The sequence below is a fragment of the Macaca mulatta genome, chromosome 9 (assembly GCF_049350105.2).
Source record: "Macaca mulatta isolate MMU2019108-1 chromosome 9, T2T-MMU8v2.0, whole genome shotgun sequence".
Taxonomy (NCBI): Eukaryota; Metazoa; Chordata; class Mammalia; order Primates; family Cercopithecidae; genus Macaca; species Macaca mulatta.
In genome coordinates this window covers 27,142,032-27,169,655 of record NC_133414.1, presented here as the reverse complement: position 1 = coordinate 27,169,655, position 27,624 = coordinate 27,142,032, and the positions used below count along the sequence as shown (strand labels likewise).

General features: G+C 43.1%; 1 long non-coding RNA gene across 1 annotated transcript in view; it reads right to left on the bottom strand.

Moving 5' to 3' along the window:
* Window positions 1-23,288: 23,288 nt before the first annotated feature.
* The window catches only part of LOC107000075 (uncharacterized), a 44,933-nt gene continuing 40,597 nt past the window's right edge, over window positions 23,289-27,624 (bottom strand). Inside the window, exons 2-3 of the long non-coding RNA XR_001447018.3 lie at window positions 24,867-24,953; window positions 23,289-23,560 (exon numbers count right to left, since the gene is read on the bottom strand). This is a non-coding gene — a long non-coding RNA (uncharacterized LOC107000075). The remainder of the gene's footprint in view (window positions 23,561-24,866; window positions 24,954-27,624) is intronic.

Sequence of the window (27,624 nt, the reverse complement as noted above, 5' to 3'; positions counted from 1 at the left end):
TGTGTGAATCTGTTTCTGGAAGATGTATTGTTTCATTCATTGGTGTATCTATTCTTACATCAATACCACATGTCTTGATTATTGTAGCTTTAACCTGAAATCAGGAAGTGTGAGTACTTTCACTTCGTTTTTCTTCAGTCTTGTGCTCCATATGCTTTTTTAGTCATTCATGTCATTTTGCTCAGATACAATGATAGAAATAGAGCATTTGTTACCTGCAGGTTATTCCTGAAAAAGTACATACTACAATTTTCTATTTCCATGACATTCTACAATAGCCCAAACCAATCTATGGCATGAAAATATCAGAACAATGATTGCCCGGACAGTAGGGGCAGGGCTGGACTGGCGATTGCATGGTGTAAATAAAGAGCTGATAACAGAATCTCCCTTACCCCAAATTCTGCAACCTGACTGGAAACAATGGTTCATATAGCAAACTGCGAAACAGTGATGCAGGAGATGGAAAAAAATTATTCAGGCAGATAGTGAGGATAAAAGAGTCCTCGGCAAGGCTTCCCTGCTAACAAAAAGCAGCCCCGAGAAATTATTTTTTTCTAACAAAGAGCACCCTGAAAAATCCAGCTGCAAACATAGATAAGCAAGCTGGAAGCTTGCACGGGGGAATGCCGGCAGCTGTGCCAATAGCAAAGGGCTACCTGGGCCCCAGGCATATCCAACATGGAGGCTCCATCTTCAGTTTAGAGCCTGGCACGTGAACACACAAAGAATGAGCTTCAGAGTAGAAATGTAACAGGTGAAAAAAGAGCTCTCTGTTGCAAAGAGGGGTCCCGAGAAAGTGGGTTGCCAGTTCCAAGGTGAAAAGGGTTTTATAGATGAGCTTGTAGAGACGATGTCTGATTTACATAGGGCACAAAAGATTGGTTGGACCAGGTATGCTATTTGCATAGCGTGAGAAAAACTGGTAAGGGCTAGGTGTGTCATTAATAGAGGGCATGAAAAGCTCTCTGCCCCCACCCTAATCTTTTACTATGCAGATGGGTTCTCTGCCTGACCGGCGCCATGTTGTCCGTCTCTATATTGCACAGAGTTTGTTAGGTAATGTACTTGTTGGGTGATACAGTACCACCCAGAGAGTGGGGGCGCTCAGTCCCAGATTACCTTTGTCTTAACTATAGCCAGCCCCTGATTTTGCTCTCTTCCCATGTGCAAGTGACTGGGGAATGATCCTTTCACTGCTGGACAACATCAAGGAGCAAGAGGTCAGGGACCGAGGAAGAAGCAGCCTCCTGTTCTGTAGGCTATGCAAAACTACGCCAGGTGAAGGCTGGGTGCAGTGGCTCACGCCTGTAATCCCAGCACTTTGGGAGGCCAAGGTGGGCTGATCACCTGAGGACAGGAGTTCAAGACCAGCCTGGCCAACATGGTGAAACCCCATCTCTACTAAAAATACAAAAATTAGCCAGACACGGTGGCACGCGCCTGTAATCCCAGCCACTTGGGAGGCTAAGGCGTGAGAATCGCTTGAATTCGGGAGGCGGAGGTTGCAGTGAGTCGAGATCACACCACTGCGCTCCAGCCTGGGTGACAGAAGGAGACTCCATCTCAAAAAAAAAAAAAAAAAAAAAAGATCTTAGTCAGCAGAAGAAGATCACTAGAGGTGCCAGGCCAGAAACTGCATGGCAGCGTCATTTCTCCCAGAGTGCCAGCCTCTGGTTTCATGTATTTGTGTACACTGTTGGGGCTCAGAAAACAACAATATACCAGAAGTGGAACCAAAGAAGCAGTGTCAAGGTCTCTCTAACCTCCCCTCCAATCCATTCAATCTTCTCTTTCTCCCAAACACAAGATGAGGCTGTTCTCGGAAGTTCCCTTGTTAACCTAGAAACCAGGCTTCAAAAGAGGAACACAACTGGATCCCTTGCATCTGTCCCCTGAAATTTCATTAACCAGAAAAGATTAAAACTCATCACAGAGGAAGAGACTGGAAGTTAAACACCATACCTGGAATGTAAATGAACTTTGTCTCAAACTATTATCTGTTCTCCGTTACTTCTCAATTCCAAACAGCATCATTTACAAGATAAATATCCACCTCCTGGGTCCCTTCAGACCTCCCTAAAAGTCATTTTCTCCTACAGACTCTCACCTCCTCTTCCCCTCTGAAGAAGAGTATATAAGAATCTGGACCTCATTGGGTTATTGGGAATTCATTCTCCTAGGATTATTAATCGGCCTCTTGTCAGTTCATTTCGGTGGATCTTTAGAGGCAGAAGGGGGAAGCTTTCCCTCTTCACCTCTATAACACTCCAGAGGCTGAAACCAGCATCGAAGATGCCAAAGAAGTGAGGAAACAAAAAAATAAACAAAGTGAAGGAAGGAAGGGAGGAGGGATGAGAGGGAAGAAAGAGAGACAGGGAGAAGGAGGAAGACAGAAAGGGAGGGAGGGAGAGAAGAAAGAAAGAGAAAGGGAGGAGGTGTATATTAGTCCATTTTCATGGCGCTAATAAAGACATACCTGAGACTGTGTAATTTCTAACTGAAAGAGATTTAATGGACTCACAGATCCACATGGCCGAGGAGGCCTCACAATCATGGCAGAAGGTGAAGGAGGAGCAAAGGCACATCTTACATGGCAGCAGGCAAGAGGACATGTAGAGAGAAACTGCCCTTTATAAAACTATCAGATTTCATGAAACTTATTCACTATCATGGGAACAGCATGGGAAGAACCCACCTCCATCATTCAATTACCTCCCACTGGGTCCCTCCCACAACATGTGAGAATTATGGGAGCTATGATTCAGGATGAGATTTCGGCGGGAATACAGCCAAACCATATTAAGGAAGTGGGGAGAGAGGAAAGGAGGAAGGAAGGAAGGAAAAGAGAAAGAAGAAAGAAAGGAAAGAAAGAAAGAAAGAAAGAAAGAAAGAAAGAAAGAAAGAAAGAAAGAAAGAAGTGAGAAAACAAAGGGAGGGAGGGAAGAAAGAAAAAGAAAGAGGGAGGAAGGAAGAGGAGAAGAAAGAGAGAAAGGAGGAGAGTTACAGGGAGAGAGACAGAGGGAGGGATGTTGTACCTTTTACTGAACTCATGACTGGGACCCTTTCTCTGTCTAACTCCAGTGAATTCCTGTTGTGACAAATGTTCCCTTTGTTGAAAACAGCGAACATTTTTTGTTCAGGTATTATGTACTCAGGATAACTACGTTGGTTCTTAGCAAACTCATGAAAACTTGGGTTTGCTAGGTTTTGGAGGGAGAGAACAGGTCAAATGCTAACATAATTCCTTAGCCTTGTGGAAAGAAAAAGGAGCCAAGTCGTGTTTTTGAGTAGACTGCCATCTAGTGGCCACGAATGGATATATTTACATGTCAAAAGCTACCAGGCAGGAGTGAAAGATAAAAAGCAGTCGGACAGGAAGTATCCAACAGAGAGGCCGTGGTAATTTCCATCTCAGTCACTCTTGGTTCATTTTCTCGAATATGTTTTTGTTACTGTAGTTGTAAATTTATCATTCAAAATGCAAAATGTTGTTTTCATAAATGCCACGTTTAGAAATTATGATTAATTTAATGATATATTATTTTCTATCACAGATCACATATATGTTAGAAGGAAAGTAACAATTTAAATATATATATAGCGGTTGGGCACAGTGGCTCACTCCTGTAATCCCAGCACTTTGGGAGCCCAAGGCAGGCAGATCACTTGAGGTCAGGAGTTCGAGACCAGCCTGGCCAACATGGTGAAACCTGCCTCTACTAAAAATACAAAAATTAACTGGGCATGGTGGTGCGCGCCTGTAGTCCCAGGTACTTGGGAGGCTGAGGCATGAGAATCGCTTGAACCGGGAGGTGGAGGTTATAGTGAGCCAAGATCGTGCCACGGCACTCCAGCCTGGGCGACAGAGCGAGACTCCGTCTCAAAATAAATAAATAAATAAGTTAAAAAAAAATATATATATATATACACACACACACACAGAGTATCATCAATGAAGTTAGGGACTTCTTTGTCCCTGACTTCAGTGGGGCAGAGATTCCAACAAATTTCTGTAAGGTGGAGCACAAATGGACAGATGGACATTCAGAATGATACAGAGCATTGATGCCATCATGCTCCTCATTCTATGGCATATTATTATTATTGCAGGGCCACGGGAAACTTCCCCTTCACTCTCTGATGGTTCACTGAAAGTCAACTGACAAAAGGCAGATAAATGGGAGAAAAGTCATACAAATTTACTAGATTGTAGTTTTATGTGACATGGAGCCTTCAGAAAGAAGATCCAAAGAGATAGAGGAAATTGTTCACTTTCCTGCTTAGGTCCAACACAATATGGACAGCTCTGCAGAAATAGGATTGGACCATAGGGTGTGGTCTACTGCTGACAGACTGAGTGGGGAAATCTAGCAAGGCCTGTCTGCCTACATTCCTCTTGGCCTCTCTGTGCCATGTTCCTTCTTTCTGGGTGTGGGACAGGACCCTCTCTGGAATGGGGCTATTATGAACTAGAATCAAACGAGGTAGGTCAGACAATTTCTTATGGCCAGTTTTTACACAGAAAGTCATTGAGCCTGGGGAGTGGTGACTCACGACTGTAACCCTACCACTTTGGGAGCTGAGGCAGGAGAATCCCTTGATCTCAGGAATTCAAGGCCAGCCTGGGCAACATAGTGAGACCCTGTTTCTCTCTGTTTTTTTTAAAGAAATTTTTTTTTTTTTTTAAAGAAAGAAAGACGTAGGGGGAGGCAGAGTAATAATTTTAGGTTTTATTGTTGGTGTCAGGGAAAAGAGGTTCTGGTTTCTATGACCCACCCTGGGAAAGAGATAATCTTTTTTCTTTCCTTCTTTCTTTCTTTCTTTCTTTCTTTCTTTCTTTCTTTCTTTCTTTCTTTCTTTCTTTCTTTCTTTCTTTCTTTCTTTCTTTCTTTCTTTCTTTCTTTCTTTCTTTCTTTCTTTCTTTCTTTCTTTCTTTCTTTCTTTCTTTCTTTCTTTCTTCCTTCTTCCTTTCTTCCTTTTTCTTTTCTTTTCTTTCTTCTTTCTTGTTTGTTTTGAGACTAAGTCTTGCTCTGTTACTCATGCAGTGATACAATCTCGGGTCACTGCAACCTCCGCCTCCTGGGTTCAAGCAATTCTCCTGCCTCAGCCTCCTGAGTAGCTGAGATTACAGGAGTGTGCCACCACGCTGGGCTAACTTTTGTATTCTTAGTAGAGAGGGAGTTTCGCTATGTTAGCCAAGCTGGTCTCAAACACCTGACCTCAGGTGATCTGCCCACCCTGTCCTCCCAAAGTGTTGGGATTACAGGCATGAGCCACCGCGCCTGGCCAGAGATAGTCTAGTCCCTGTAACTAGCCTCAGGGAGAATGAGAGGTCAGAGTCAGGAGACTGCAGAAAGTCAGAGAGAAACTTTTGCTTCTGAGGCCTTGATTCTGGAGTATCCTTTCCTGAGCTCCTGCTTGATCACACCCACATAAAATTCCTTGCTCCTTTGTTTCCTTTTATCCCCATTCCTCATGCCCTCTCCTCTCTTTCTCAAATAGGCTTAAGGACCTCACTCTTGAAGATGAATGAATAACCAAACATCTTAAGATCATCCTTATGGAGTTAGACTGTGGGATGCATTACAAGAGTCCCAGCTATTCTTGTCTCCCTCCTGAATTATATTTAAAATGAGTTTTTGTACACTTTGCCTATAGTAGTGTTGCTTCTAAGATGTAGTATAATATATATCATCTACTTTTCCATTTGCTTGTGCTAGACCTCTGAGCTAGACCACAATCTTCTTTTGCCCTTTATCTCTTCCTTTGCCTGAAGAATATTGTCAGGTACTTTATTTTAATATGTTAGAAAAATTCAAATCTGTTTGTAGTTGTATTTTTCATATACACATCACCAAACCAAGAATAGTCAGTGCATTTATTCATCAGAAATTAATAGAATGCATATGTGGGTCTGTTTCTGGACTCTGAGTCACTGATCTGTCTCTCTTTTTCTGTGAAAATACCACCTCATCTTCATTACTTTGGCTTTAAGTCTTGAAATTTGGTACCGAGTCTTTTCAATTTGTTCTCATTTTTAAAGGTTGCTTTAATGATTTTAGGTCCTTTGCATTGCTGTATAGATTTTAGAAACAGCTTGTTAGTTTCTATGTAAGGAAAAGTCTTCTAGGAATGTGTTGAGACTGCATTGAAGATATACATCAATTAGGGAAGAATTTCACATTTTAGGAATATTCAGTTTTCTAATTCATGCACATGGCTCTCCATTTATTGATGTCTTCTTTGATTTCTCTGGCGAATCTTCGTAATTGTCTAGCATAAAGATCTTTCAAGACTTTAAACGTTTTTCTAAGTATTTTATACACGTCTCTCTATGGTAAATAGCACAATTTTAGATTTTATTTTTGAGTTCTCTGATGCTAGCATATAGAAAAACAATTAATTATTGTATTTTGACCACGTACTTTGTGATCTTGCTAAATTCACTGAATTCTGATAAGTTATTTGTAGATTCGTTAGGATTCTCTACATAAATATCACATCACCTGCAAACACACACAGTTTTACTTCTTTCTTTCCAAACTTTCTTCCTCCCTCCCCTTCTTGCTTCTCTCTCTTTTAAAATTGTTTATTTGTTTAAGTTTACCTTATTTTAGTAGCTCTAACATCTTGTATAATGTTGAATTGAAGTGGTGAGAGCAGATATTCATGATTTTTTTCCCCCAAATTAAGGAAGAAATAGTTCACTCTTTCATCATGTGTGTTAACAGTAGTGGTTTTTGTAGTGACCATTATGAGGTTGAGGAAGTTCACCTCTATTCCTAGTTTGCTATGAGTTTTTGTCATGAATGACTAATTTAGTCAAATGTTTTTGTTCCTATATTAAGGTAATCGTGTTGTTTTTCCTCCCTCATCTGTCAATGTAGTGAATTATCTGAGTGGTTTTCTGTTGTTAAATCAGCTTTGCATTCGTAGATAAACTGTCTTTGGTCATGATGTAATATTATTTTTATGTACTGCTGGATTTGATTTTCCAATATTGTTAAGAACTTTTGCATCTATGTTCCTGAGAGACATTTTCTGAAATTTTCTTTTCTGGTTTGTTAGATTTTGGTATCCGAGTGATGCTGGCCTCATAAAATGAGTTGGGAAGTGTTCCCTTTTCTGTTTTGTGAGAGTTTTGGTAAGATGCTGTCTTTCTCATTTCAGTGGTTGATAGAATTCACCATCTGAAACTGTCTAGGACTGTATTCTTTATGGAAATGTTAGTTATTGTAAATTAAATTTCTTTAGTAGATACAGGGTATTCTGATTCAACATTACTTCCTGGGTCAATTTTGAAATTTGTCATTTAATTTAAATTGACATATTTATTAGCGTATAATTATCCATAATATTTTTATTATCCTTTTAATGTTTATAGGATAAGCAGTTATATTTCCTCTTTCATTCCTAATTCTAGATATTTTGTCTGTGTGTGATTGGTTTTTTAGGAGTATATTAATTCAATTACTCTTTTCAAAGGAAAAATTTTTGGCTTTATTATTTTTTTCTTTGTTTCTTATTTCATTGCTTTCTGCTTTTATCTTTATTATTTTCTTCCTACTACTTAATTTGGTTCAATTTTATTTTTTCAGCGTCCTAAGACGAAACATAACTGATATAATTTTTTTCTTTTCTAAATATTTAAAGTGATAAACTTTCCTCTAGGCATTGCGCCTCATAGATTTTGCTATGTTGTGTTTTCTGTTCTCGTTCAGTTTAGAATATTTTCTAATTTCACCTGTAATTTTATTAACACCAATTAGCTTTTTAAAAAATGAAACGTGGACATTTTCTAGATGTTCTTTTCTTATTGGTTTCTGATTTAAGGCCATTATTGAAGAATATAGTCTGTAAAATTGTAATCTTTTAAAATTTATTGAGACTTTTAAAGTCTGATATATCGTCAATAGTGGTTCCACGTACAGCTAAAAATATTTATATTCTGTACTTGTGTATTAGCTCAGGCTGCCATCAAAATACAGTAGACTAGGTGGCTTAAATAAAAGAAATTGGCCGGGTGTGGTGGCTCACGCCTGTGATCCCAGCACTTTCAGAGGCCAAGGCGGGTGGATCACCTGAAGTCGGGGGTTTGAGACCAGCCTGGACAACATGGTGAAACCCCATCTCTACTAAAATACAAAATTTAGCCAGGTGTAGTGGCGCATGCCTGTAATCCCAGCTGCTCAGGAGGCTGAGGCAGGAGAATCACTTGAACCTGGGAAGTGAAGGTTGCAGTGAGCCAAGATGGCAGCATTGAACTCCAGCCTAGGCAACAGAGCGAGACTCCGTCCAAAAAAAAAAAAAAAAAAAAAGCCAGAAAAAGAATACACAGATTAGATGGACCTGTAGCCAAAGGAGTTGACCAGCAGTCTCACCTTAAGACATGGACAGCGTGTGCTGGTTGATCTCTAAAGTAAAACTGAGGGGCAGGTACTAAGGAATGCAGGATGTATGGAAAACAGGTGTTCGTGACATCTGTACTTTTAACTTTTTTTGTTTGTTTGCTTTTGTTTTTTGAAACAAGACACCTGGATTTCTTCTGTATAAGTAAATAAAATGAGGTTTGGCCATATTAAATAGCTCAGTGTCTTTCTATTCTGATAGCTTCCTCAAAAAACAGCTTGTGTTTTATCTTTATTCTCCTTGCATATAGCACAATTACTAACCTACTGTCAGCATTCCTTATATTTATTCAGTCAAAATACAGTCATCCTTTGGTGTCTGTGGGGTGTTCTAGGACCTCCCACGAATACCCAAATCCACAGATGCTCAAGTCCCTTAAATGCAAATTCTACGCCATTGTAAAATGATGTCTTTTTATGTGTTTATTTGTGGGCGTGTAGACAAAAGGGAAAATAGTAGTGTATGCAAATATGTAGTGTTGCACATAACCTACGCATATCCTCCTGTACCCTCTAAGTCATCTCTAGATTACTTATAATACCTAACACAATGTAAATGCTATGAAATAATGGTTATGCTGTATTGTTTAGGGAATAATGATCAGAAGAAAAAGTCTATATGTAAATAGTACAGACAATTTTTTTTTCAAATGTTTTTGACCCATGGTTGGTTAAATCTACAGAGGCAGGATGCACCCACACGGAGGAGGATCAACTGTTATCTCATTTAAAAAAATCTTGGTGACTCATGCCTGTAATCACAGCACTTTGGGAGGCCGAGGCAGGTGGATTACTGGAGGTCAGGGGTTCAAGACCAGCCTGGCCAACATGGCGAAACCCCATCTCTACCAAAAACACAAAATTAGCTGGACATGATGGCATGCACCTGTAATCCCAGCTACTCAGGAGGCTGAGGCAGGAGAATCACTTGAATCTGGGAGGCAGAGTTTGCAGTGAGCCAAGATCACGCCACTGCACTCCAGCCTGGGCAACAAGAGTGAGACTCCGTCTCAAAAAAAATAAATAAATAAAATAAAATAAAATAAAATAATAAAAAAAAACTTTAATAAAATTGGCCACAAGATGTCCCCACTGCTTTAAAAGATACTTTTTCCATCTAGACAGGCCTTTTCATATTTCAATTGATTATATGCCCAGAGGAAATCAGTTATTAAACGTTCAGAGTAGTAGACATCTTCAAACCAGAGTTCAAGTAATAGTCCCAAATGCTAAATGCACATTTATCTTTTAAAGGTTCATATTAAACTATGGTTTTTGTAAATTGTGGGGATTCTTTGAGGCCACCTTGAATTCTTTTTTTTTTTTTTGGACAGAATCTCGCTCTTGTCACACCAGTTGGAGTGCAGTGGCGCGATCTTGGATCACTGCAACCTCTGCCTCCTGGGTTCAAGTGATTCTCCTGCCTCAGCCTCCCCAGTAGCTGGGATTTCAGGCACCCGCCACCATGCCCAGCTAATTTTTGCATTTTTAGTAGAGATGGGGTTTCACCATGTTGTCCAGGCTGATCTCGAACTCCTGACCTCAGGTGATCTATCCGCCTCGGTCTTCCAAAGTGCTAGGATTATAGGCGTGAGCCTCCGCGCCTGGCCTTGAATTCTTAAGTGAGCAGAAAATGCTACTGCTGTCACATGGTGTTTACAGCTCTATTACGGTCTGTAAAAGCTAATTAAAAGTGAAGAAGGGTGAAAGAAATGTATGTCCTGGCAATGTTTACTGCAAGATAAGAGGAATAAAAATATTGTATTTGTTTTGTTATAAACATGTGCTCTGGAGACTGCTGAGCGAGTCTAGACTATAATTATGGAGACTTCCATCACATTTTCCAAACACATTGAAATTGGGGTTACTCTGAGCTACCAGCAAGGACTGGATGTCTCCCCTGCAGGTACCTTGCAGACATCCAAATCATTACAGGCAGTCTAACTTGCTGCTTCAAGGATCCCTTCAGTGGAAAACTTTCTGGAAATAACCTCTAAACATCATGCATACTTGAGTTGGGGGAGCAAAAACAGGCTAGAAGGACAGGAAAGGTTCTAGAGGCAAACATTTTATGATGACATATAGAAGACATACAGGAGAACAAGAGTTTTTCTTTAGTTGACTTAGAAAGTTTTCTTTTTAAAAAAATGTTTTTGACTTAATTACTGATTAAGAGTAACATTACAGAAAATATAGTAATCCCCTCTTATCTGACAGGGATATGTGCCAAGCCCACTAGTGGGTGCCTGAAACCATGGATAGTGCTGAACATCATACACATGACTATAATATACTATATATACTACTATATGTTTTTCTCTTATACATGCATACTTACGATAACGTTTAATTTATGAATTAGGCACAATAAGAAATTGACAACCATAGCTAATAATAAAATAGAACAATTATAACAATATACTGTAATAACATGTATATGGATGTGTTGTCTCTCTCTGTCAAAATATCTTATTGTACTGTACTTATCTATTTTTGAACCGCAGTTGACTGTGGGTATCAGAAACCATGAACAGTGAAACTATGGACAGGGGAGGAGGTTACAGTGTAGGTACATGTTGACTGAGTCTCTCTTTTTAAATGGACAGGATGAGTGACATAGTTTGGATCTGCATCCCCACCAAATCTCATGTCAAATTGTAATCCCCAGTGGTGGAGGTGAGGCCTGGTCGGAGGTGATTGGATCATGGGGGTGAATTTCTCATGAATGCTTTAGTACGGTCCCCTTGGTGCTATTCTCATGATGGTGAGTTCTCATGATACCTTGTTGTTTAAACGTGTGCAGCACCTCCCCCTGCACTCTCTCTTGCCCCTGCTCCTGCCATGTAAGATGTGCCTGCTTCCCTTTTGCCTTCTGCCACAATCGTAAGTTTCCTGAGGCCTTCTCAGAAGCCTAGCAGATGCCAGCACCATGCTTCCTGGACAGCCTATGGAACTGGGAGTCAATGAAACCTCTTTTCTTTATAAATTACCCAGTTTCAGGTATTTCTTTAGAACAATGTGAGAATAGACTGATACGGTGAGAGAGTTAAATGTTCTCATTATTTTTTTTTAATCCACTGACAGGCAGTGTTATGGGTTTATATGTGTTCCCTGCTAAATTCATATGTTGAGGTCCTAACTTCCAGTACCTCAAATGATGACCTTATTTGGCAATAGGGTCATTGCAGATGTAATTAGTTAGATGAGGTCATACTGGACTAGGGTGCGCTCTTAATCCAATATGACTGGTATTCTTTTAAAAAGGGGAAATTTGGACATAGAAATGCACCCAGGGAGAATGCCATGAGAAGACATGTTATTCAGCTGCAAGCCAGGGCTAGGAGCTAGGAGAGAGGTCGAAAACAGATTATTTCCTAACATCTTCAGAAGGAACCAACCCTGCCAATGCCTTGATCTCCAGGACTATGAGACAATGCATTTCTGCTGTTAAGCACATAGTTTGCAATGCCTTGTTATGGCAGCCCTAGCAAGGTAATGCAGGCAGTAATTGACTTAAGGAACTGGTTCATGTTCATAATAAAACATAAACAGTATATCGATTGATTATGTTGCTAATTGCCTTTCTTTTTATTGATAGATATCCTCATTTGGTATTTAGTCTTTATGTAGCCATGATTTTAATTTAATATTTCCCTGGGAAGCATATGTTAAATAATTTTCCCTAGAGTCATAAGTAGATTTGACTTTCCAATCCTACTAATATAATTTTAGAATCATCCAGGATATCCACTCTTTTTATAAATGAGGAAATTAAGGTGGAGAGGTTTTAGGACAATGCTTATCTAAGTCACAGTTTTCTGTCCCCAAGGAAGTAAAGTGGGGAAACTTTGCATATCTCCTTCATTTTGACTGTTTGCCTCACAACAGAAGGTTAGAGTTTTTAGTCATGGAGGGAAGCAGACATAGTCTGGGTACTATAGAAATGTGAGTGATATGATTTTGCTCTGCATCCCCACCCAAATCTCACCTTAAATTGTAGTCATCCCCATGTGTTGTGGGAGAGACCTGGTGAGAGGTAATTGAATCACGGGGACAGGTTTTTCCCATGCTGTTCTTGTGATAGTGAATAAGTCTCACGAGATCTGATGATTTTTTAAAGGAGAGTTCCCCTGCACAAGCTCTCTCTTTCCTGCTGCCACGTAAGACGTCCCTTGCTCTTCCGCCATGATTGTGAGGCCTCCCCAGTCATGTGAAACTGTGAGTCAATTAAACTTCTTTTCTTTGTAAATCACCCAGTCTTGGGTATGTCTTTATTAGCAGTGTGAGAACAGACTAATACAGTGAGTGCACTATGAGTACTATGACAAGCAGAGTGTAGGTGAAAGAAGACCTAGAAACCCTGAAACCAAGCGTTTATCAGTGACTTATCTAGAGGCAGCACAGAGCCTCCTTACTGTCATCAGTCTGTCTGTGTTTGGTGTCTTTCCCTTGCCTAAGAGTAGATTAAACTATCTTTGGGCCGGGCGCGGTGGCTCATGCCTGTAATCTCAGTACTTCGGGAGTCCGAGGTGGGCGGATCACAAGGTCAAGACATGGAGACCATCCTGGCCAACGCGGTGAAACCCCGTCTCTACTAAAAATAGAAAGATTAGCTAGGTGTGGTGGTGAGTGCCTGTGGTCCCAGCTACCCCGGGGGGCTGAGGCAGGAGAATCGCTTGAACCCAGGAGGCAGACGTTGCAGTGACCCAAGATCATGCCATAGGACTTCAGCCTGGGTGACAGAACAAGATTCTGTCTCAAAACAAAACAAAACAAAAAAACAAAACAAAACAAAAAAAACCCAACTCTCTTTGCCCAAGTTCCAGCCCCTCTCAAGCCATATATATGTGCATTCCACTCCCCTCCACCTCTGTTGCCTCCTCCTCTTTGCTTTGCTCAGTCCTACATTTCTGTTACCAATTGAATTGTGCCCTCCGAAATTCATATGTTGAAGTCCTAACCCCAGTCCCTTAGAATGTGACTGTATTTGGAAAAGTTATTTAAGGTCAAAGGAGACCACTAGGGTGGGCCCTGATCCCATATGACTGGTGTCTTTATAATAAGAGGTTGGGACACAGACACACTCAGAGGGAGGCCCATGTGGTGATACAGGGAGAAGACGGCTGTCCGCAAGCCCCCGCGAGACACCTCAGCGGGAATTTCCCCTGCCACACCTTGATCTTAGGCTTCTACTCTGCAGGATTGCGAGTAAATTAATTTCTGTTGTTTTATGCCACTCAATTTCTGGCACTTTGTTATGATCCCCAAAATGCACTAATACAACTTCCTTGAAGACCCAGTCAGTTTTTAACAGCCACATTATTTCACACTCACTCAGGACATAGCATATATTAGACGATTTTTATTTTTACTTTTAAAGACTTTATCCCCAGTTCCAAACCTTGGACCTTCGAAGTGAACTGTTGTTGGTAGAGGTAAATCATAAAAAGAAAACACAAGATTTTATAAACACACACACACACACACACTTCAATGTAGCTGAGTTTCTTATTGGATTCTGTCTCCAGCTAACATGTTTCATGGCAGAAGTAACCACTGTAAGTTCAATGCTTTTCATCTTTTCTGGAGTCTGGAGCTGGGCCGGGAGTCCCAAGTTCTAAGCATCATCACGGGTCCCTTCCCAACAGGTAATTAATTATGGCACCTCTTAATCACAGGAAATGTGATAAACCCGCCTATCATTCCCTAATGATAGGTGATAAGCATTGTTGGAAGCATGCTATTTATCCTCCCAGGTTATGTATTTCCATGATAGCAGAACTCTTCTGGAAGCCAGGTTTTAATGCAGACAGACTACTTTAATTTTAAGAGCTGTGGCAGAACCAGCAGTGTGTGATTTTATCCTGTGAGGCCTTTCAGTGTCTCCAAGCACAGGGGTGGGTCTTGAAAGGACCAGGCAGGCCATGTTGGCTTCTGAAAACCTGGTGATGGCCTTGGATTGTTGGAAGAAGTGGAAAGACGGTCCTCCAAAGATGTCCACATCCTGATCTGGAACCTGTGGATATGTTACTTTACATGGCAAAAGGAAATTTGCAGGGGGGTTAAGCTAAGGTTCTTGAGATGGGAGACGATTTTGAATTATCTAGATGGACCCAATGTGAACCCAAGCATCCCTACAAGTGAAGGAGGGAGGCAGGAGATGTGACTGATGGCAGAGCAAAGATCAGAGTGATAAGCCGAAGAATGAAGGTGGCCTCTGGAAGTTGGAAAAGGGAAGGAATGGGTTTTCCCCTGGAATCTCTAGGAGGAATGCAGTTCTGTCAACACCTTGCTTTAAGCCCATATAAAACCCATTTTTGACTTCTGACCTCTGGAACCATGAGATAATAAATTTGTGTTGTTTTAAACCACTAAGGTTATGGTAGTTTGTTATGGAAGCCACAGGAAACTGACACAGATGTCCAGTCACTGGGATGTTCGGCCGTGCCTCTGCAATGCGGGACTTCTAAAACCTGAGCAAGGTGGGAGCCTAGATCTTGTGAGACTTATTCACTATCACAAGAACAGCATGGGAAAAACCTGTCCCCGTGATTCAATTACCTCCCACCGGGTCTCTTTCACAACACATGGGGATTACTACAATTCAAGGTGAGATTCGGGTGGGGATGCAGAGCAAAACCATAAGCAGCTCCTCTTCAGAGCCCAGTCATCCAGTGCACTCGGTTTAGCTCATGATGTCCTGGGAAGACCTTTTCTGTTCTGTGGATGCTTGTAAAAAGCATTTGATTAATCTGATCTAATCGTCTGATCTTTCTAGTCATCTAATAAATCAAACCAGAGCAAACTGGTCTGCTGCCTGCTTGATCTGATTATTGGCCTATATTGATTGATTAATTTGGTAAATGAATTCATAGTGATGCATGAATGGCTGTCAGTGCCTAAATGAATTACCTCATTTAGAAATTATCAGGTTATTTTTTGTTCTTTTCAAAACTTTAGGATAAAATGTTAGGCACACAACCAGCGGACGAGCTTTGTGGTTGTTTCGTTTTTACTGTTGAGGAGGGGTGCGGATGTGGAGGCAGCATCAAGAGGAGAGGGGAGGATTAAGCGACCGCTGGCTCCGACTCACTTGTAAGAGTACAATAGAAGAAACAGGTGGTGGAAGAAGACATAATGGAAGAAGACTCTGGGTGACCAGCCCTACGGTCCTGGATTTCATTCACTTCAGTGCATTTCTAAGACTCTTGTTGGGATTCTATTCCTGGGCAGAGATGCATCATAACTCCATGTATATGATAAATATACTGTGGCCATCAAGTGAGATTTCTACCTAGGCCCACCCAACACATCTGGGTCTACACATTTCGGTGCCAATGGGGCCTGGCTGGTACCTACATGAGGGATGTGAGGTCGGTGGGAACTACTGTGAGGTAGTCACTGCCTGCCCTGGGATGCTTACTCCACCCTTGGGCTACCAGTGTTTGACCTCTGGGCATGTAATTAGAGATGATGCATGCAAAATGGTAGTGATGAAGGTGATGGTGATGATATTAATCTCATTGGTTCTAGTGAATCACATCCCTGAACAGATGTTAAGTGGTTCCCCCACTATTTTTAAATTCTTTTCTGCCTCCTCTTTTTTTAATTTTTAATTTAGAGACAGGATCTTGCTCTGTCACCCAGGCTAGAGTGCAGTGGCACCACCCTACTCAGTGTAACTTCAAACTCTTAGACTCAAAGGATTTTCCAGCCTCAGTCTCCCAAGTAGCTAGGACTACAGGAGACTGTCACCATGCCTGGTTAATATTTTAATTTTTTTTTGTTAGAGATGGGGTCTAATTTTAAAATTTTGGTTAGAGATGGGGTCTTGCTGTGTTGTCGAGGCTGGTCTCAAATTCCTAGGCTCAAGAGACAGTCCTTCTTTGGCCTCCCAAAGTGCTGGAATTCAGGCATGAGCCACCACACCTAACCTCTGCTCCCTCTTCTTTTACTCATTCTTTCTTCATTTTCTTGCCTCTTTTCAAGCAAACTATTGCCTTCCCAAGTCTTTCAGGTTTAACTATCTCCAGAGTACCCACTAACTTCAGGATAAAATCCAAACTGACTAATCTTACAGCAAAAACATCTTTGAACCACTCACAAGTCGGTATTTGTCTCACATAAAACCTTAGGGAGGGGCTTCTTGGTGCAGCTCTATTTGTTATAGGTGTGTAAATGAGAGTCCGGGAAAAGACAGAGCCTCCCTCAGCATATCTGGGTTGGAGGGGTGTGGTCAGCAGCAATAAAAACATGCAGGGCTGTGATCCTGGCTGCTACATGAGTGCCCCCTTGATCCCATCCAACCTCTTCCATCAGGTCAAGTGAGGATGGTGAGATAAGGTCTTGGAAGTCCTGCTCCCCACGGCCCTCTTCCCATGGAGTGCCAAAGATGCAGAGCTAGACTAAACTTGAGTAGATATTCGTGTAAGTGCAGTTAGGAGGAGATGGTCTTGCAGAGTCTCCCAAACACCAGCGCTTGGAGTAGACTAGTGTTTCCCAAGCACCCAAAAGATCATGGGGGAAGTCAGGCAGGATTGCTATCTGTAGGAACAATGTGGCGACAACTTCTGTGGTTTGATGGCTGAGAACCAGATTCCTCACCCAGATCTCAAATCTCTGTTTACATTCCCAACTAACTCAGACATGACCCTAGGAAACATGGGTCATGCTGGACACTGTGACCTTTGACTGAGATTAAGTTTCTGCAATCTAGTGGAGTATGGGCTTGCAATTCAAATGAAATTGCATTTTAGAAAAACATCCCAGATAACCTGTCTCCTCTAGTGAATAAGAATGCAGATTCCATTCACAGACTGCCAAATTTAGTATCCCAGCTGTGCCTCTTCACCTGTGTGTAGTTGAGCAAGTGACTTGACATCCTTGTGCCTTCATTGTTTTAATCCAGAAAGTGAGTCTAATAGTACCTACCTTATAAGGGTTTTCAGTTAATACACTTTCAAGCCTGCAATAAATATTTGCAACAAACCTTTGCCAACAGCAGCAAACACCTGAATTTGAGACCTGCAATTGACAAGTAATATGTTAGAATTTATTAGCTTGGGAGGTGTGTTAGGCCATTCTTGTATTGCTATAAAGAAATACCTGAGGCCGGGCGCAGTGGTTCACGCCTGTAATCCCATCATTTTGGGAGGCCCAGGTGGGCATATCACAAGGTCAAGAGATCGAGACCATCCTGGCCAACATGGTGAAACCCTGTCTTTACTAAAAATACAAAAATTAGCTGGGTGTGTTGGCACACGCCTGTAGCCCAGCTATTCAGGAGGCTGAGGCAGGAGAATCGCTTGAACCCAGGAGGCAGATGTTGCAGTTAGCTGAGATTGCACCACTGTGCTCCAGCCTGGCAACAGAGCGCAACTCCATCTCAAAAAAGAAAGAAAAGAGAAAGAAAAGAAAAGAAATGCCTGAGACTGAGTAATTTATAAGAAAGGGGGTTTAATTTTTAATTGGCTCACAGTTCGGCTGTGTGTACAGGAAGCATAGCACCAACAGCTGTTTCTGAAGAGGGCTCAGGAAGCTTACAATTATGGTGGCCTTTTAGAGACTGCCTGCTGTAGTAGCCTTTGGAAATTGGAAAAACTAATATGAACAGTACAGATAATGTTAGCTGTAAATTGTCAGGAATGTTTCCCCCACATTTTCCAAAAAGAAATGCATTTTTTTTGGTTTTGTTTTCCTGTTTTACAGAATTAAAATAATCTTACATTTATATCTTTATTAAAACATAAACTCAAGAATATGAGACAGGAGGATGGTTGAGGTCAGGAATTCGAGACCAGCCTGGACAACATAGTGAGACCTTGTCTCTTAAAAACAAACAAACAAACAAACAAACAAACAAAAACAGAATTATTCTCTATTTCTGCATTGTTTTTGGTATTTCCCCAAGTAAGCTGTGTTGAGTAGAAAGGGGTGCATAAAGCAAGGTCTTGCACGCTATGGATCCCATGGTTTCCCATGTTGGAGAACTGCCCACTAATTTTAGGGTTGAGCTCTTCTTCTTTTTTCTTTTTTTTTTTTTTTAGACAGAGTCTCACTCTGTCTGGCGCAGTCTTGGCTCTCTGCAGCCTCCACCTCCTGGGTTCAAGCAATTCTCATGCCTCAGCCTCCCCGAGTAGCTGGGATTACAGGCACCCACCACCAAACCTGGCTAACTTTTGTATTTTTAGTAGAGACGGGGTTTCATCATGTTGGCCAGGCTGGGGGTTGATCTTTTCTTGCTGGAAGATGAGGAAATAGCAAAGGTCGAGGCCCTGTCTTGCTCTATCTCTCTTCAGCCTGGGAGACCTTCCCATTTCCTGGCAGCAGCTATCCCTTTCTATTCAGTCACAGTCACACCTCAAGTCCCTACCATTTCATGGTGCTGAATTAAAACTAGGTCAAGCTGTTCTTTCATTAAAATTTCCCCCCAGATATACCTCCGCCAATTCCAGAATGTTTTTCCAAGCCTGGTCAGTCAATGAGAATGCCGGAGGAGCCTTGGGGGTTGCCATGGTAACCGCCGGATCAGCCGGGAGATGAGGCTGCACGGGTTAAACAAGCTGTCTTCCTCGCAGGCCGCGCGGGGCTGCTAGGGCGGGGGGCCCAGGTTGGGTTCTGGAGCCTAGAGCCAGCCTGGGATGCTGCAAGCATACAGAGAAGCAGGGAGGCCCAGCCAAGGAGCTGCCAAGGAGCTGCGGCAGGAAGCAGGTCAGAGCCGGGCATCTGGAGAGGCAGATCGTGCCACTCAGCAGCCCGGCCCTCCCTGGGGACTGCGAGGCAGGGCCAGCCTTCTGCACTCCAGGTCACCCCAGTTTTACCCTCCCTGTCTCAGAATTCCCCAATCTGAGTGTGCCATTAATTTAACATCTCATGTGCACAATTTCTCCTGAATAAGTAAGCAGGGTTGGGTAGAAAGGGGTGCATGAAGCAAGGTGTTGTGCTGTATAGATTCCATACAAAATGTGCATTGGTCCCGGTACGGTGGTTCACGCCTGCAGTTCAAGCACTTTGGGAGGCCAGGGCGGGTGGATCACCTGAGGTTAGGAGTTCGAGACCAGCCTGGCCAACATTGGTGAAACCCCGTCTCTACTAAAAATACAAAAAATTAGCCTGGGGTGGTGGCGTGGAGCCACTTGGGTGGCTGAGGCATGAGAATCGCTTGAACCCTGGAGTCGGAGGCTGCAGTGAGTCAGGATGCTCTACTGCACTCCAGCCTGGGTGATAGAGTGAGACGTGGCAAAAAAAAAAAAAAAAAAAAAAAAAAAAAAAAAAAAAAAGTGTGCATTGCCCTCTCCTGCAACAAAGGCAGTGTTTTGTAGCACGTCTGCTTCTCCACAGGTCCTGTGTTTTCTGTCTCTGGCTCTTTATTTTTAACGCAACCTAAATAATTATTTTTCTTTCTGACAAGATGTTCACTGCCATCTGCTGACCAGACTCAGTTACTGCACATACAACTGCAAACCTGAGAGGGAGAAGGTGTGTATTGCCTGTCCTCATTCCTCTGAATGAATTGAAACTTAGATAGATGTCTCTATTTAAATACGATCATTGTGTTATTAATAGCAGAAGAAGATGTTACAGTATAGCTTCATAGAATATTGGAAAAATAGAAAAGCAGAACACAAATGACAAATCATTGAATTAATACCAAAAAGACATCCATCATTTTTCCTTCTCAGACGTGTGAACCAAAGGCAAATGTCACAAATATCAATGTTCATTCTGAAACATTTAAATGAAAATATTGCCATTTAATGCTTTAAGGAGGAAATGACACCGTGAAATAAAATCAAGGGAAAATGAATCATTAGGTCTTGGTTTTGGAGTCAGTGGCTGAGGAGAGCATGTTGCCTTCAACAAGCCCGGATGGAGAGCATGTTGCCTTCAACGTTGCACAAATGGGCCGGGCACGGTGGCTTAGGCCTGTAACCCCAGCACTTTGAGAGGCCGAGGCTGGCCGATCACCTGAGATCAGGAGTTCGAGACCAGCCTGGCCAGCATGGTGAAATCCTGTCTCGACTAAAAATGCAAAAATTAGCTAGGCATGGTGGCACACACCTGTAATCCCAGCTACTCAGGAGGCTGAGGCAGGAGAATCGCTTGAACCTGCGAGGCGGAGATTGCGGTGAGCCGAGATCATGCCACTGCGCTGCAGCCTGGGCAATGAGAGCGAGACGACCATATGTCCAACACGTAAAGTTATACACTGAGCTCCATACTGTTACACAGAACATGTTTTGTCCTCCTACCTTGGCAAACAGTGCTTCATAAGGACATGGAATACAAGGTTTGACTTCAGAACTCGGGTTCCTCTGTGTGACGTACCAGAATGTCACCTCTCAAGGAGAACCAGCCTCCACTCCCCCAGCCTGTGACCCTGCCCTTTCTCTTCTCACTCTTGGCTGCCTCCTGCTTGGAGAGGTGATTAATGATGGGTGGACATCCTGGCTTCACATTTAAGTTCCACTGCAGCCCTGCAGCCCCTCAGAAGCCCGCTTGACCCTTCAGAAGGTGGACCCTGGAAAGAGGCAGGCAGGGGTGCTGGAAGTGGGCTTGGGACTGTAGGGGTATATCATTCCAGAGTCCCAGGTACTGGAGGGTGTGGTGTAGAAGGAGGTGCATGGGTTCTGGGGGACATGGCCCCTTGGTCCCTTGGAACCATCACCTAGTGGTGACCAGTCTGGCTGGGGAAGGGCAGAGAGCATCTTCTAGAAAATGGCACTGGGGCCAGGGTCTCCTCTGCCAACATTTACAGGAAGGATTGATGTGACAGGAGGTAGGAGGCAGGAAGGCATGACAGTAAGCTGAGATTGGGAATGTTCTCTTCCCCCACCTCCTTCCCAACCTTTCTTGATCCTCCTCAAATAACACCCACTCTTCAATTATTCGTGCTCAGACACCTGGACGGTCTCCTGTATCACATCATCAAAACTCCTCTGCCTAGCATTTCAGGTTTGTGTCATTTGCCTTTTGTTCACCTTTCTGAAGGGGCAAGGGGATGGATGCTGTTTAAAATGAACTCAATTAGTTTTTTTGTTCAGGTTCCTGTTTTTCCGGTGGCCTTATCAAGCCAAGACACTGTAATTTTTAAAAATGTTTCAACAGAGATATCCTTAAAATGATCTACGTGATCTGACCCCTGAGTTTAATCTTCCTGACTTCATCTCCCACTTCCGTCCCCTTTGGTTTTGAGAGTGTGACTGGATCTGCAACCTTAACTTGTGCACACATCGCTCCCTCCAGGACGCCCAAGCACATTCATAACAGACACAGCCAGGCAGACCTGGTCACTAGCAGAACTTCCACATCCTTCCTACATTGGTTTGCTGGGGCTCCCATTACAAGACACCACAGCCTGGGTGGTTTAAACAACAGAAATGTCTTTTCTCGCAGTTTTGGAGGCTAGAAGTTCAAGATCAAGCTCTTGGCAGCTTTGATTTCTCCTGAGGCCTCTCTCCTTGGCTTGCAGATGACTGCCTTCTCACTGTGTCCTCACATGGCCTTTCCTCTGCACACGCACAGGCCTGGTGTCTCTCCCTTTTAAAAGGACACCGGTCGTACTGGATTAGGGCCCACTCTAAAGGCTTCATTTGAGCATAATGACCTCTTTAAACACCCTCTCTCCAAATACAGTCACATTCTGACGTTCTGGAGATTAGGACTTCCAGATAAGCATTTTAAAGGGAGAAGAATCCATCCCATAATACTTTCCTACTTGTGTTAGGCCATTCTCATATTGCTATAAAGACATACCTGAGGCTGGGTAATCTATAAAGAAAAGCGTTTTAATGGTCTCGTGGTTCTGCAGGCTGTACAGGAAGCAGTATCAGCTTCTGGAGAGGTCTCAGGGAACTTACAATCATGGCGGAAGGTAAACAAGGAGAGAAGTGTCAAAAACGGCGGGAGCAGGAGAAAGACAAAGGGGCTGGGGGAGACGCTACACACTGTTAAACAACCAGATCTCACGAGAACACCTTCACTATTGCCACGACAGTACCACGGGGGACGGTGTTAAACTATTCAGGAGAAACCACCCCCGTGATCCAGTCACCTCCCACCAGGCCCCACCTCCAACAGTAGGGATTATAATTCGACCCGAGATTTGGTGGGGACACAGATCCAGTCTAGATCACTACTTCAAGAAGATGTTTAAAATAACATCAACAAGTAAGGGAAGGAATGCTCATGAAAAATGCCCCGGAATGAAGAAAGGAAAGACTGGACACATAAAAAGAAGTCATACACTTAACCCTTCCATTCCTGGGGCTTTGAACTGCATACTTTCATGGAGACACACAAAGAAGGGGGGCACAGAGGCCAATGGCTAAGAGTGACCAGAAAGGGGTATCCTGTGGCTCATCCTCAGCACCTCCAAATCCAATAAATATGTATTCATATTTCTTTCTGACTTTTGTTATAAGTTTTATGCCTTAAGGTACTTGCTTTCCTGAGCCTCTGTAATACCATTCTCTTATGGCACCAGCACTATTTCTTACCACCCACCTCACAAGTTCATTTTCTGGCAATCTTCAGTCCATTCACAGCACAAGGCTCCATCCTTTACTATCTGTCCTTGTCATTCTAGGTACTTTCCCTGAGTCTCCCAATGTTATATGGCTTCAACTGCAACTTTGATGCAAATGGTTCCTAGCTCTGTCCTTAGCATTGATGTACCCATGACACATCACCCACTTGGATGAAACATGGGACCTTCACACTCAGCACTTCCAAAGTCAGATTCATCACCTGCCTCCCCTAACCCGCTCCCTGTTCTCTATCCTATGTTATCAACATCAGTACCAGCCAGAAAGCCCAGAGCCAAAGTGTGCGTCTCCTTTTCACTGAGTCCCACCCTTAGACATTCACCAACACATATTGATTCTCTTTTTATTATCATTTACGTTTCATCCCTCCCTCTCCACATCCGTGCTTTTGTTTCTGATTTTGTTGTCCAGACAACTGCACTTTCTTCGTGCCTCCTTTCTGCTCACCTTCTCTCTATTCATTTTTTTCTTAATATTTAAAAAACAGTGGCCAGGCACAGTGGCTCATCTCTGTAATCCCAGCACTTTGGGAGGCCAAGGCAGGAGAGTCTCGTGGGTCCAGGAGTTTGAGACCAGCCTCGTCAACATAGCAGGATACCATGTCTATAAAAAAATAAAAACAAAAAAGAAAAACATTAAATATACAATAATTCACAATTTTGTTGGTCACATTTGATTTAATTCTTATTAAATAAAACATAAATTAAACTTTTTGAAGTGAACAACTAATTTGTCTCGCCAAAGTTGTTCCATTATCTTTTGAAGCAACTACTATATTGTAAACTTTAAATTAATTTTTGTAACAGTTACATGTCTGTATTTGTTGTATCCAGAACAAGCAACACATACTATTGTTTTCAATGTATATAAATGGTATTATGTATATATTCAATGTCGTTTTAAATTTTATCATTTTAAGATTTATCCTTATCCATGTATATGTGTATACAAAGTATATATATGATGTGTCTGTGTGTATGTGTGTCACATATTTATATGTCTGTCTATCCATCTATCTAGAATACTGGTTCACTCTACTTCTAAATGTAGTCTGACACATACAAATATCACAATTAATTATTGATTTCTCTGCTGAATATTTACATTTTTTTCCAATGAACATCATTGTACTTGTTTCCTTGTACACATATGAGAAATTTTTCTTTGGTTGTATACTTGGAAGTATATTTTCTGGGTCATTTTATGACCTAGAAAAATGTATGTGAGTGTGTGTGTGTGAGAGAGACACACACACAGAGAGAGAGAGAGAGAGAGATGACACTTGGGGACTGAAGCTGGCGTGAAAAGGTGTAGGGACCACACCAGGTCCTCCTCCCTTCCATGTCTGCCCTAGGCCCAGGACCTCCCTGGTGGCATCCCTGATTCTCTCTGTATGGCCTCTCCATTCCCTTCTGTCTTCCTCCTGGCTCCGTTCGCTGTTGCACTTCTGTTTCATCACCACGGTAGCTCTTCAGAGTCATGGCTCACTACTGCCCAGCCTCTATCTCATAGCACTTCCGAGCTTCTGACCCCTCCATTGACTCAATCTCTCTCTGTTGATTTATTTAAACTCTTTGGAACCACCATGCAGTCGGCTTGTCTCTTTTCAGAACAAGGCTTTAGTGATGGGTGCTGTCCTCCTGTGGCTACTACGAATTGGAGATGGGCTGGGGGCTTGGGTGCTGCCATGCAATCTTCATGCCAGCAGGGCCGTGGGTGAGAGGAAGCTTGCCTTAGAGGGAGGGGTGACAATGGCCAGAATTCTGAGTCTGGTCTGTCCACTACACTCCTATTTTCCCCCAGAACTTAGCCACAGCATCTCTTCAGGACACATTCCTGACCTCCCTTTTATTTCATGATCACTTTTATTTCATGACCCCACATACAACTCTAAGATCATGTAAATCACCGTGATCTGTTCTTTCTGATAGATGTCAGTCAGCTTGATAGCAGGAACCACATCTTGCCTGGCTTTGCTCAGGCCCCAGCACAGCATCTGAAACACATTAGATGATTAATAAATGAAAGAGGTCGAGTGGATAAAAAATGCCCCAGATACTAGAATAGTCAGGGAACGCTTTATTGTTGAATTGGATCTTGCACAAGTCCCTACGTTTAATCAGATTACACTGAACTTTTTCACGCTTATCAGACTGTTTTCCCTTAATTTCAGGCAGGCTGACCTCAATCTCATGGCAAACTGAGCACATGTTTCTCTGACCCTTTCTGTGAGCTCTTTGCTCCATCTTCACTCTCTCCAATCACTCCCACTTCCCCACAGACCTTTCTACATACACAATTTTAAAATTTTCCCCAGGTTTCTAGATCTGTCCAAATTCTACCCAAGGGTGCAGGGCCCTTGAAGCCAAGTGGAAAACAAAAACTCAAAAGAGCGTCAAAGAAGTCTGGAATCTGGGATAGTCAACTAAGAGTGTTGGAACAAAGGAAGAGATGGTGAAACGGTAGAGAGTTTGCAGTCGGGATCATGGAGGGGGTGGTGCCGTAGACACAGGGCAGGGCATGATAGAAGGAGAGGCTGCAGCAGGTGAAGAACTGATTAGTGGAGGAGAAGAAGGTAGGGAAGGGAGGCCAGGGGATTGAAGAGGGCATTTGTGGTCACTGACTCACCAAGGAGCCTAATGAGGATAGCACTGAACAGTGTGTGTCAAGGAAGAGGTGCTAACCTTATTGAGACATGAGAGGAGCTCAACTCAGTGATGCATAAAGGGACGTGGCAAGGAGGGGTGGTGGGTGGTAGTCTGAGAATGTGAGGACTGTAGAGGGGAGAGGAAACATGGTCTTTAGTCACTATGAGGAGCACACCCAAAACCAATGTGGGATGTGGAGAGGAAGCAGCTGCCCCTTCGAGGGGCCATAAGAAGCAGTGGCCTCAGAGCAGCAAAACACTAAAGGGACCCATCAGAGGGGTGGCTGAGGATACAGGGATTTTACCTAAAACTGGCTGTGATCCCAAAGGGTGTGTTGGCAGCGTTTCAAAAGTTGAGGGTGATGGAAGGTGGGGTCAGGGTGGCAGAGGGGCCTCACATGTTGGGGTGACATGGAGTCTAGGTCTTCTTGTGGATATGGAGTCACACGGGAGAAAGGGCACAAGGAGATGCCTCCGATGGCCTCAAGACAGTCAGTGCTTACGAAGCTTCAGGGCTGGGGTGAGGGAACGGGGTTCTTTTTGGAGACGTGCAGAACTTTGAGGTGTCCCGTTCATGCCTAACAGTGGCTGGGAGGAAGCCAAGAGTGTGGGAGTCTGGACTCCCTGGGTCGATGTCAGCTAGGCTGAGACTGGTGGCCCGTGAGAACCGGGATCTGGCTGGAGGCACCTGCATCATTACGATGGCTGTGCTCACCTTTCCCCCTTTCTCTCTCTTCTCGTAATCCACCCCAGGTGTGACTGGCCCTGCCCTCTGCTCCAACCTGGAAGCTTTCACAGGCCTCCTGGTATTGCCTGGGGATCTGGGGATGGAAAATTCCCGAGGCTTCCAGGTCAGGTCGGCAAGAGGGTTGCTCCCTGTCCTCCAGCACAAGAGAATTCACTGCACACCACTCCACTCTCCTCATGTCCTCGGGCCCTTGTGTCTTCCCCCAGTACTCCCTCATTTAGCCCATCCTATCACTAGATTTTACTTTTGGTCAGCGTCAGTACAGTGTCCATTTATTTCACAATTTCACTGAGAATTGCCCACCAACTTCGCCTCTTTTTAGAAAAAAAAAAAAAAGTCTATTTTTACAAAGACATGGAATGAACCCAGGTGCCCATCAGCAGCAGACTGGATAAAGAAAGTGTGGTTCAAATACACCATGGACTACTACACAGCCATAAAAAGAACGAAATCATGTCCTTTGCCACAATGTGGATGCGGTGGCGGCCATTATCCTAAGCGAATTAATGCAGGAACAGAAACCCAAATACTGCATGTTCTCACTTTTAAGTGGGAGCTAGACATTGGATACACGTGAACATAAAGGTGGCAACAATAGACACTGGGGACTCCAAAATGGGGTAAGGAAGGAGGGAGGCAAGCATTGTAAAACTATTGGCCAGGCGTGGTGGCTCACGCCTGTAATCCCAGAACTTTGGGAGGCCAAGGTGAGTGGATCACCTGAGGTCAGGACTTCGAGACCGGCCTGGCCAACACGGTGAAACGCTGTCTCTACTAAAAATATGAAAATTAGCTGGGCATGGTGGCGGGCGCCTGTAATCCAAGCTACTTGGGAGGCTTTGGCAGGAGACTAGCTTGAACCCAGGAGGTGGAGGTTGCAGTGAGCCGAGATCGTGCCACTGCACTCCAGCCTGGGCGACCAGAGCAAGACGTCGTTAGGAAAAAAAAAAAAGGTATTGAGTATTATGCTCACTTCCTATGTGACAGGATCACCCACACCCTAAACCTCAGCAACATGCAGTATACCCAGATAACAAACCGGCACATGTACTCCCAGAATCGAAAATAACAGTTTTTAAGGCTAATTTTGTAACCATTTAAAAATTGAAAACAAAATATAATGGATAAGTTAATGTCGCTATGCTTATTTTACAACCTAATTATCATAATTAGAATTTAAATTTCCTACAAGTGACTCCAATTCAACTGTTAGCCATGGGAAATGCCATTTTACAAGGCAGTAAACTCTAGCAGAAAAAAAAAGCCAGCGTT